The following is a 9,140-nucleotide window of genomic DNA, read 5'->3' as shown; positions in this document are numbered from 1 at the left end:
GACTGAAGGGAGTAACCCCCCAAAACTGAAAGAGGCTGCGGTGAAGTATGGGTTTTAGGGATGTAACGATTCACTCAACTCACGATTCGATTCACTTTTTCTTTTTTTAACAAAATGAGATTTAAGACAAATTATAAATTAAATGTGTCCTTTTATTATTGTTTGGACAAAATGCTGCACATTTCTTTGTGAAATTGAAATATAACACTATAATAATATACTAATATAGCACTTGCATATTACTGCTCTTTTGTTGGTTTTGATTGCTTCTATTGTCCTCATTTGTAAGTCGCTTTGGACAAAAGCGTCTGCTAAATTACAAAATTTAAATATAATGTAAATGTAAATAACAAAACTACATTGAAATTTTAAAACAAATCAAATATATAAGTAACACAAATAAAATAAATCTCTTCATATAAACAAACTAAGGCTTTGTCGGTGCTCTTTCCATTTAAAATTAGAGGCAACCACTGCATTTTAATCATGATCCAAACAAAGATGCTGCATACATGCAACATGAGCAGTTTTTAATCTAAATTAGACTGTATAATTTTGAAATTTGAAGCAAAAACAGAATGTTTTGACTTCAGTTTTATGAAACTATACATAAAAATATCTGCATGAAACAGCGGATGAGCTGAATGAGACGCAGATTCACTCTCTGCCAGCAGGTGGCGCTTAAAGCATTTCCTTGGTTTCTGCTGTAAAAGCAGCGCTGATTTTAGGACCTTAAAATGCGTTATACAGAGGCAAGATGAAAAGAAAAAATACTATCTAAACTTTTCTAAAGACAGTAAGTTCCCCTCAGACATGCATTCATATAAACTCCTACACCTAAATGAATCGCGATTTGTTTAGCATTTGAATCGATTTTCAACCGGCTCGCGGTTAATCGTTACATCCCTAATGGGATAACATCTCTGCCACAATTCTGTACTTGAAAGATCATATTTTGAGCGCGCAAAAGTGCGTTTTACACACACGCGAACTGAGTTTTGTGGAGAAAAATGTTCGTCTCGCAAAGAAAAAAGTATTTTGAGCGCACGAAAATCAATTTTGCATTTAAAATAAGTTTTTGGATTTGTGCAGACCTTCTCCTTTGCGCGTGCAATGTTTCACTAGCTTGCTCACTTGATGCCCACCCTCAGTGCTCTCTAAATGCCAACAGCTGCTTGCTCAACACAACCCAGCATTACAATGTGCCATAATTCCAGCCAATCAGAGATGAGGCTGCTAAATTCTGATTGGCTGCCTTGACAACCAATCACAACATTTCTTTAATAAAGATTATTGTTGTTTGGAATTGGTAAAATGTGCTTGGAAAAAAATATAATCAGAATATCAACTTGCATAATAATTATGCATGCACTGTATTTTTCCTCTTCTGCTGTCGTGGCAATGCAAAAAATGTTGTGAATGGTTGTCAAGGCAGCCAATCAGAATTAAGCAGCCTCGTCTCTGATTGACTGGAATTATGGCGCATTGTAACGCTGGGTTGTGTTGAGCAAGCGAGCCGTTGGCATTGAGAGAGCACTGAGGGTGGGCATCAAGGAAGCAAGCTAGTGAAACGTTGCATGCGCAAAAGAGAAGGTCTGCACACATCCAAAAACTTATTTTAGCCTCGTCTCTGATTGACTGGAATTATGGCGCATTGTAACGCTGGGTTGTGTTGAGCAAGCGAGCCGTTGGCATTGAGAGAGCACTGAGGGTGGGCATCAAGGAAGCAAGCTAGTGAAACGTTGCATGCGCAAAAGAGAAGGTCTGCACACATCCAAAAACGTATTTTAAATGCAAAATTTATTTTTGTGCGCTCAGAATTGCGGTTTTTTCTTTGCGAAACGAACATTTTCTCCACAAAACTCAGATTGCGCTCGTGCAAAATGCACTTTTGTGCGCTCAAAATATGATCTTTCGCGCGCAGAATTGTGGCAGAGATCGAAGCCTATAGAAAAGCATCACAAAAGAAGAATGCAAAAGTTTGGTGATGTCAGTGGGTCACAGGCTTGATGCAGTTATTGCAAGCAAAGGATTTGCAACTAAATATTAAGTCTTATTCACTTTAATTTAGTTTAGGTCAATCTGTTCCAATACTTTTGGTCACATGAGCAATGGGTGGGTTCAAACAAAAGGTGCTATTTTCTAAGTTGTGTATCAGATCCAGATTAAATATTTGTCCCACAATTGTCTCATATTCATCTTTTGATGTCAAACCCAAATGTTTTCAGTCTACAGCAAAAATAAAGGAATTGGCCTCACTGTTCCAATACGTATATATATATATATATATTTCTAATTTAAATGTTATTTATTCCTGTGATGAATTTTCAGCAGCCATTACTCTAGTCACATGATTGTTCAGAAATCTAATATGTTGATTTGCTGCTCAAATTTGAATTACATGTTCTTCTGTCCATCACAACCTTATTTTCATTTGTGTTCTCGTCTGGAGAAAAATGGCATCTACTCAGACTAAGGTCCATTAGAAAGTTTATTCTGTTTGACAACATCTTGTTTAAAGACTGATTTAAGCTTCAGGCGCTGTGTCATACAGGTTTAATATAATTCTGGTATGATTGTAATGAGTGAACTTGTTAAAAGTAACATGTACAGTACGGACCGCTGCACTGACCTCCCGCTTACTTTAATAGCATTAAGATGGATTAGACCACAGCATAAGATCTAATTAACTAAACTGTGCCTGCTCGGGTCATGCATTCGGTCCCACCAGCATTAACTGCACGCTCTATTCCACACGTAAAACACTATCCTGCGCTAAACGTTCTCGTTTGTCCTCTTTCACTTTCTCTTTGACAGCCAACTTCCATACAGGTTTAATATAATTCTGGTATGATTGTAATGAGTGAACTTGTTAAAAGTAACATGTACAGTACGGACCGCTGCACTGACCTCCCGCTTACTTTAATAGCATTAAAATGGATTAGACCACAGCATAAGATCTAATTAACTAAACTGTGCCTGCTCGGGTCATGCATTCGGTCCCACCAGCATTAACTGCACGCTCTATTCCACACGTAAAGCACTATCCTGCGCTAAATGTTCTCGTTTGTCCTCTTTCACTTTCTCTTTGACAGCCAACTTAATTTTAAGGGATGTCACAGGAAGCCATATGCTTTATTCAGTATGATGAAGCATATTTCACAAATGGATTTGGTTACATTTAACCATTACATATACACAGGGCCGCATTAACCGTTGGGCTAGGCGGGGCTGAAGCCCCGGGGCCCGGACAAGGAGAGGGCCTGTGATTGGCTGTGGAGTAGATTGACTGGTCATCGGTAGCGCTGATTGCCGAAGCCCCTCTCCTCACTTATTAGCGATATTATTTAGTGGAGCTTTTCCATATATTCCATGCATTACCGTTAGAGATTAAAAGTCACGTTCGTTGGTTTACCAATCAAATGCATTTATTCTGTATTTTTACTTTTGAACGACCCTTGCACCACGTATAAATCAGGTGATCGCTGCAATGTTCGCATTCACCTCTCTTCACTTTGTTCTGGCATAACCTGGAAATGGTCATGCAAAGAACAATCTTCGATAAGTAAAAATGGAAACTATTCTAAAAAGAAAGTGAGAGAGGGGCTATTCTAAAAAAAAAAACGAGGACATTAGTTAGTGAGTCAGTAAAATCCCCAGCTATCAGGTTATTTTACTAAAGCTGATGATGGAGTAGCAAGTGGACCGGGCACATGGAGCAGATAAAATCACAGCGTCATCGTCCCCACAGATTTTAGTTTGATTAACAAGTTAAAAACTTGATGGATGTATATTGCTTTTTGTGTTTGAACAAAGTATATTCGCTTATGGTTTGAGAGATAAACCGGTAGAAATATATCAATCGTTTTGCGCGGCATGATGTAGGTTAAGCTTTTCATTTAAACGCATTTTAAGCATTGTGGTTTAAAAACAAATTGAACTGTTCCGGGATATTAAGCAGTGGGGCAGAATTCATTTTGGCAAATGCACGCATTAAGACTGTCACGGCCTGATTCGCGTGGCGCGCACCTGCTCTACAGTGCCAGTCTTGAGTTATTTTTTGCGCTTTGTGCTTAAACGTTCAAATGCACAGTTATGTGTCAATGTCTCCTCGTCAACACAGTCATTTGTGTCTTAAATGAACGTTAATAGTTAAATATAAAGCATGTGTAGTAGTAGGCTATATGTGATATATATATGTATATCATTTCATGACTGCCTGACTTTTGTGAAACACAAAAGAAGTTGTTTAGCCTGATGTTTAAAGGGATAGTTCATCAAAAAATGAAAATTCTTTCATTTTTTATTCACCATCAAGTTGGTAACAAAACTGTTAATGGTAGCAATTGACTTCTATGGTATGAAATAAAATCCCTACCAGTAACTGTACCAACAATCTTAAAAATATCTTATTTTGTGTCCAACAGAAGAAGGAAACTCATGAAGGTTTTGAACAACTTTTAAGCTGCTCTTTTCCAAGTAAAGAGTGACCATGCAGTGTTTCCCCTGACATTATATTAGGGGGGCGGCCCACCCCCCCAACGGCATTTCCTAACCCTAACCCTAACCCTAACAAGTTAATTTCATTTTATTTTCTCTATAGCGCCAGATCACAACAGAAGTAATTTAAAGTTACCTTTGCTATAGAACATGTCTATACCTTGTTCTTTTATTAAACAAACTAAATAGCCTTGTTATTTATCTTATTTACACGACGGCATGTCATTTCTGTCTCTACGTTACATGGTCGCGCTCTCTGTATCGCGCACAGCGGAGTTCCGCCCCGATGCGCGCGCACACACAAACGTACGCGCACACACCCACTCCCACTAGTATTTGTAAATATTAAGCAAAACGACTATTTAAATATGAATTCTGCATGTCTATGTGTTAATGAATGGCGCAGACGCGCGGTTTTGTGTACTACTCGTACTGAAGCGCGCGTGGCGCTTCCGGTGATATTGACGTCTGTCGTCTCACTAATGAGGACATAAATAACGTTACATGAACAACATCTCCAGAACTGCTCTGAGAGTCACTTCATGAGCATTTGACCATTTCATTTGAGTAAAACTATCCTCATATCATATACACACACAGAAATGTAAAGGTATTCACGGCAACCCGTCAAAATAAACGTTTGATTTAACTTGAAGACATTGCAGCAGAAATATATTAGCCTACTATTGTTCAGTAGAATGTACGTAATAGGCTACTACTACTACTACTACTAAAATTATTAAAACCTTATTTTTAAGGACTAATCATACAATATTTCTTCAATGTTTTAATTGTAATATTAAATCCCTTTTATTTTCCAAAAAATAAAATTAGTTTGATTTTCATTAATTAAAAGATAAATTAAATGAATGTTTTATGCCTTAAAAATGTAAATACACAGAATTTCTGAGGGAAAAAAAATCATAAATCATATTGTAAGTATAAATGAAACTTGTTTTTATGCTTTCAAATAATTAGACATGCTAAAACACAGAATTTGGTAACAATAAGACATGTAAAAAGGTTGTAAAAAATAAAGTTTTTGGGCCCTAAACGTAATTTTTGTTAAACTTTTAATAAATTGATGTTAAACTGTTTAAGTTTCATGATTTTAATTAATTATATACATGCTTTTTGATTAATAAAATTTAATTTAACCATTAAAAAGGAGTCCAGAAAAATTAAAACGGAAAAAAACGGAATCTAAACCTTGGGGAAACACTGCCATGGCTGTCAAGAAAGATTTTCAAACCAGTGTTTTTAATGAATGATTTTAAATTTTGGTCTGTTCCTCACACAAAGCTATTGTGCTGCTTCAGAACACTTGGCATATAGTGCATGAATCATATAGACTACTTTCATTTACCTTTTTGGAGCTTGACAGACCTAGTCCCCTTTTACTTTGTGTATAGAAACATCTACTTTTCTGATTCATTGGAGAAAGAAAGTAAGTCATGTTTGGAGTGACATGAGGGCGAGTAAATGAAGACAGACTTTTGTTTTTTTTGTTTTATATTGCTTAAGGTTTTAGATCTCAGATAGGATTTTGTTATCTTTGTTCATGCCTTTGTGCCAGACACATACAGCGATCTAATCGTAACAGACGTAGATCAGTGAGTCAGGTCTTTTTATTGCCAGTTTTAACTCCTCAGCTTTATGTGCTTTGATATCTTTATACTTTTCTTGTTTTTCCTGCCATCTGAGTAACTTGGCTGATTATTGTAATTAGTAAGGACCAGGATGGGTTTTCACAGGCATGTAGCTCTGCACAGAGCTGTTGTTTTGAAGCTGGTGTTTAGGGGAGTGTCAAGATAATATGGGAGGAAGCTTTAGTATTGGTCGACCCACCTTCACCCCCCATTCCTTATTGCTCACAATGTGTTGCTTTGTATCCGCACTGCTGTTTTCTTCTCTATCTAAATATGTTTTCCATGTAAACTAAAACCTGTAATTGCCATTAGTGTTTAATTTATTTAATTATGTCCTTGGAGACCTTCGACCTCAGTGTGTGTATGGAAGTCATCAGTGACTCTGTTCATTGTGGAATGTGTGCTTTGCAGGATTGAAGCACACAAGATAAGTTACATTGCCTCTATGTGTCTCTATGTTTTCAAGAGCTGTTGTGACTGACAAAGTGTGTACTCTTCTCTCAGCCTCCCTTGCATTCTCTGCGCAGACAAGCGTGTGAAATTGGTGTGGACACAGCAGGCGTTTACACAGACCACACATGCGTTCACACACGTCCCACCCTCACACTACGAGCCGGCTGAATGAAGTTAGCTTTAAATTGCTTGGTGTTTTCTTTCCTTGTTCACATCATTCTTGTGACGCAAGCAGCTTTTGCTTCCCAGAAGCCTACCTTCAACACAATAACTCAAGCATGGGTGGCAGATTTAACTTTTAAGCTTTCCCTAAAGCATGCCTGAGACTGTTAAGATGCTATTTATGTGTTTGTTAAAAGCACGCCGGTTTTCTCGCAGTTTGTTCGCAGTGTCAGATTGGTTTACGTGGAGTTTAAGAGGGCTGCTCAGCAGAAGTTTGGAATGTGTGTACTGGAACCTAAGAACACCACTGCCGCTTTTTTACTCTAGTGGTTTTGTTTTAAAAATCCCAATGTAAAATATGCCTCCGTGATGCTAGATTTCTCTGGGTGGATAAATCGGTACCATGTTGGTTATCCACCAGTATTATGAGATTTTCTTTTCAGTATTGAACAATAAAATAATTGTGTGTGCATGTTTCCCTTATTTTTGCATTTTAGGGTGTTTTCAGACCTGTACATTGTTTGCTGTTGCGAAACAGGGACTTAATTTGTTACAATGCAGCATTTTGTTCTTGGTTCGGTTCGCTTTCACAAGCCATCATTGCAAAGCGTACCAAACTTTGTTTATGGAAGTCACATGTGAGTAAAACTGTCCTCTTATTGGTCAGAGTTCACCTGTTTACGTTCCTCTGCATCAGTCATCAAGATGCATTGACCAGTTCGTTCCGCAGGCTTAATGTGGCGTTATCTTTAGTTGTGACATTCGCAAACACTTACATGAATGTAGCCGTCATTCCCACTCTAAATGATAAATTACATATAAAAATTATATTTACCAGTTAGAGTGGGAATGACGGCTTTAATTTAAATTATTTTAAATATGTATATAATTTTAAATATTATAATAAAATATTTTATATATTTTTTAAAAAATTATAATGTTAAATATTATAATTATGTGGTATAATTATATTTAAATTATAATATTTAAAATGAAATTATAACATTTAATGCAGTGGGGATCAAGGCTTCGTTGGGACAGCGTTCTTGTGAGAAGAGCAATTACATAGCGTTTTAGGATTTGCATTAACTAATGTGCTCATTCACTGAATCAGACACTGCTGCTTTTTATATAACATATTTCCCATTCTGAATTATGATACCACTTGATTTGTTGAGTCCATTTGCAATCGGGCTAAGACCAACTCGTTCAGGCGATCTTGGACCTATTATTTTGGTGGTTCCTCAAAATAAATACATAAATATATATTTCATACAGTACATTAGAAAATTATAATGCCTAAAATTAGCTTGTAGCATGTAAAATGATATATTTCAGTTTTAGTGTTTTTTTTTGTTTACTTTTACTTATTTATTTTTTAGTAATAAAGATATGTTATCAATATCATTGGTCCCTCCCTGGACCCCTTCCAGTTTGCATATCAGTCCAAACGCTCGACCGATGACGCCATCGCCACTACCCTCCACTCAGCACTTACACATCTGGACAAAAAAGACTCATACGTCAGAATGCTGTTCATAGACTTCAGTTCGGCATTCAACACAATCATCCCTCAACAGCTCATTCACAAACTGGTCCAGCTGGGGCTCAACACGCTTTGCAACTGGCTATTGGACTTCCTGACTGGGAGACCTCAGGCAGTACGGGTCGGCAGTAACACATCCAGCACCAACACACTGAACACTGGGGCCCCCCAAGGATGTGTGCTGAGCCCCCTCCTCTTCACTCTGCTGACACACGACTGCACACCGTCACACAACTCCAACCTCTTCATTAAGTTTGCGGATGACACGACTGTGATGGTCTCATTAGCAACAGAAATTAGACAAACTACAGGAGCGAGGTGAGCCGCCTGGCCAGGTGGTGGAGTGACAACAATCTCTCTCTGAATGTGGAGAAGACGAAGGAGATTATTGTTGATTTCAGGAGAGTGCGCACTCAGCATGCTCCTCGCACCATTGACGGTCAGACTGTGGAGAGAGTGAGCAGCACCAAGTTCCTGGGTGTGCACATCACAGAGGATCTCTCCTGGACTGACAACACCGCAGCACTGACCAAGAAAGCACAGCAGCATCTACTTCCTCCGCAAACTGAGAAGAGCCAGAGGCCCCCATCATGTGCACCTTCTACAGAAGCACCATCGAGAGCATTCTGACGAGCTGCATCACTGTGTGGTATGGCGCCTACAACGCATCCTGCCGCAAGTCACTTCAACGCATAGTGAGAGCAGCTGAGAAGATCGTTGGTGTCTCTCTCCCCTCCCTCGAGGATATTTATGGAACCCGCAAAGCCCTCTGCATTGCAGGTGATCTTACCCACCCGACACACAGCTTCTTTAGTCTGCTGCCATCAGGC

The 9,140-nt window shown here is 38.4% G+C and overlaps 1 protein-coding gene and 1 long non-coding RNA gene across 8 annotated transcripts in view; one reads left to right on the top strand and one right to left on the bottom strand.

Annotated features, from left to right (window-relative positions):
- Positions 1 to 3,278, bottom strand: part of LOC107592416 (uncharacterized) — a 22,332-nt gene extending 19,054 nt beyond the window's left edge. The window contains exon 1 of the long non-coding RNA XR_001609976.1: positions 3,193 to 3,278. This is a non-coding gene — a long non-coding RNA (uncharacterized lncRNA). The remainder of the gene's footprint in view (positions 1 to 3,192) is intronic.
- LOC107592415 (sodium bicarbonate cotransporter 3) overlaps positions 1 to 9,140 on the top strand; it is a 65,673-nt gene that overhangs the window by 30,833 nt on the left and 25,700 nt on the right. The gene's annotated exons all lie outside the window — the stretch shown is intronic.

Source organism: Sinocyclocheilus grahami, unplaced genomic scaffold, assembly GCF_001515645.1.
Source record: "Sinocyclocheilus grahami isolate Dianchi unplaced genomic scaffold, SAMN03320097.WGS_v1.1 scaffold153.1, whole genome shotgun sequence".
Lineage (NCBI taxonomy): Eukaryota > Metazoa > Chordata > Actinopteri > Cypriniformes > Cyprinidae > Sinocyclocheilus > Sinocyclocheilus grahami.
Note: the sequence above shows the minus strand (reverse complement) of the source record. Positions and strands in the feature narration are given on the sequence as shown.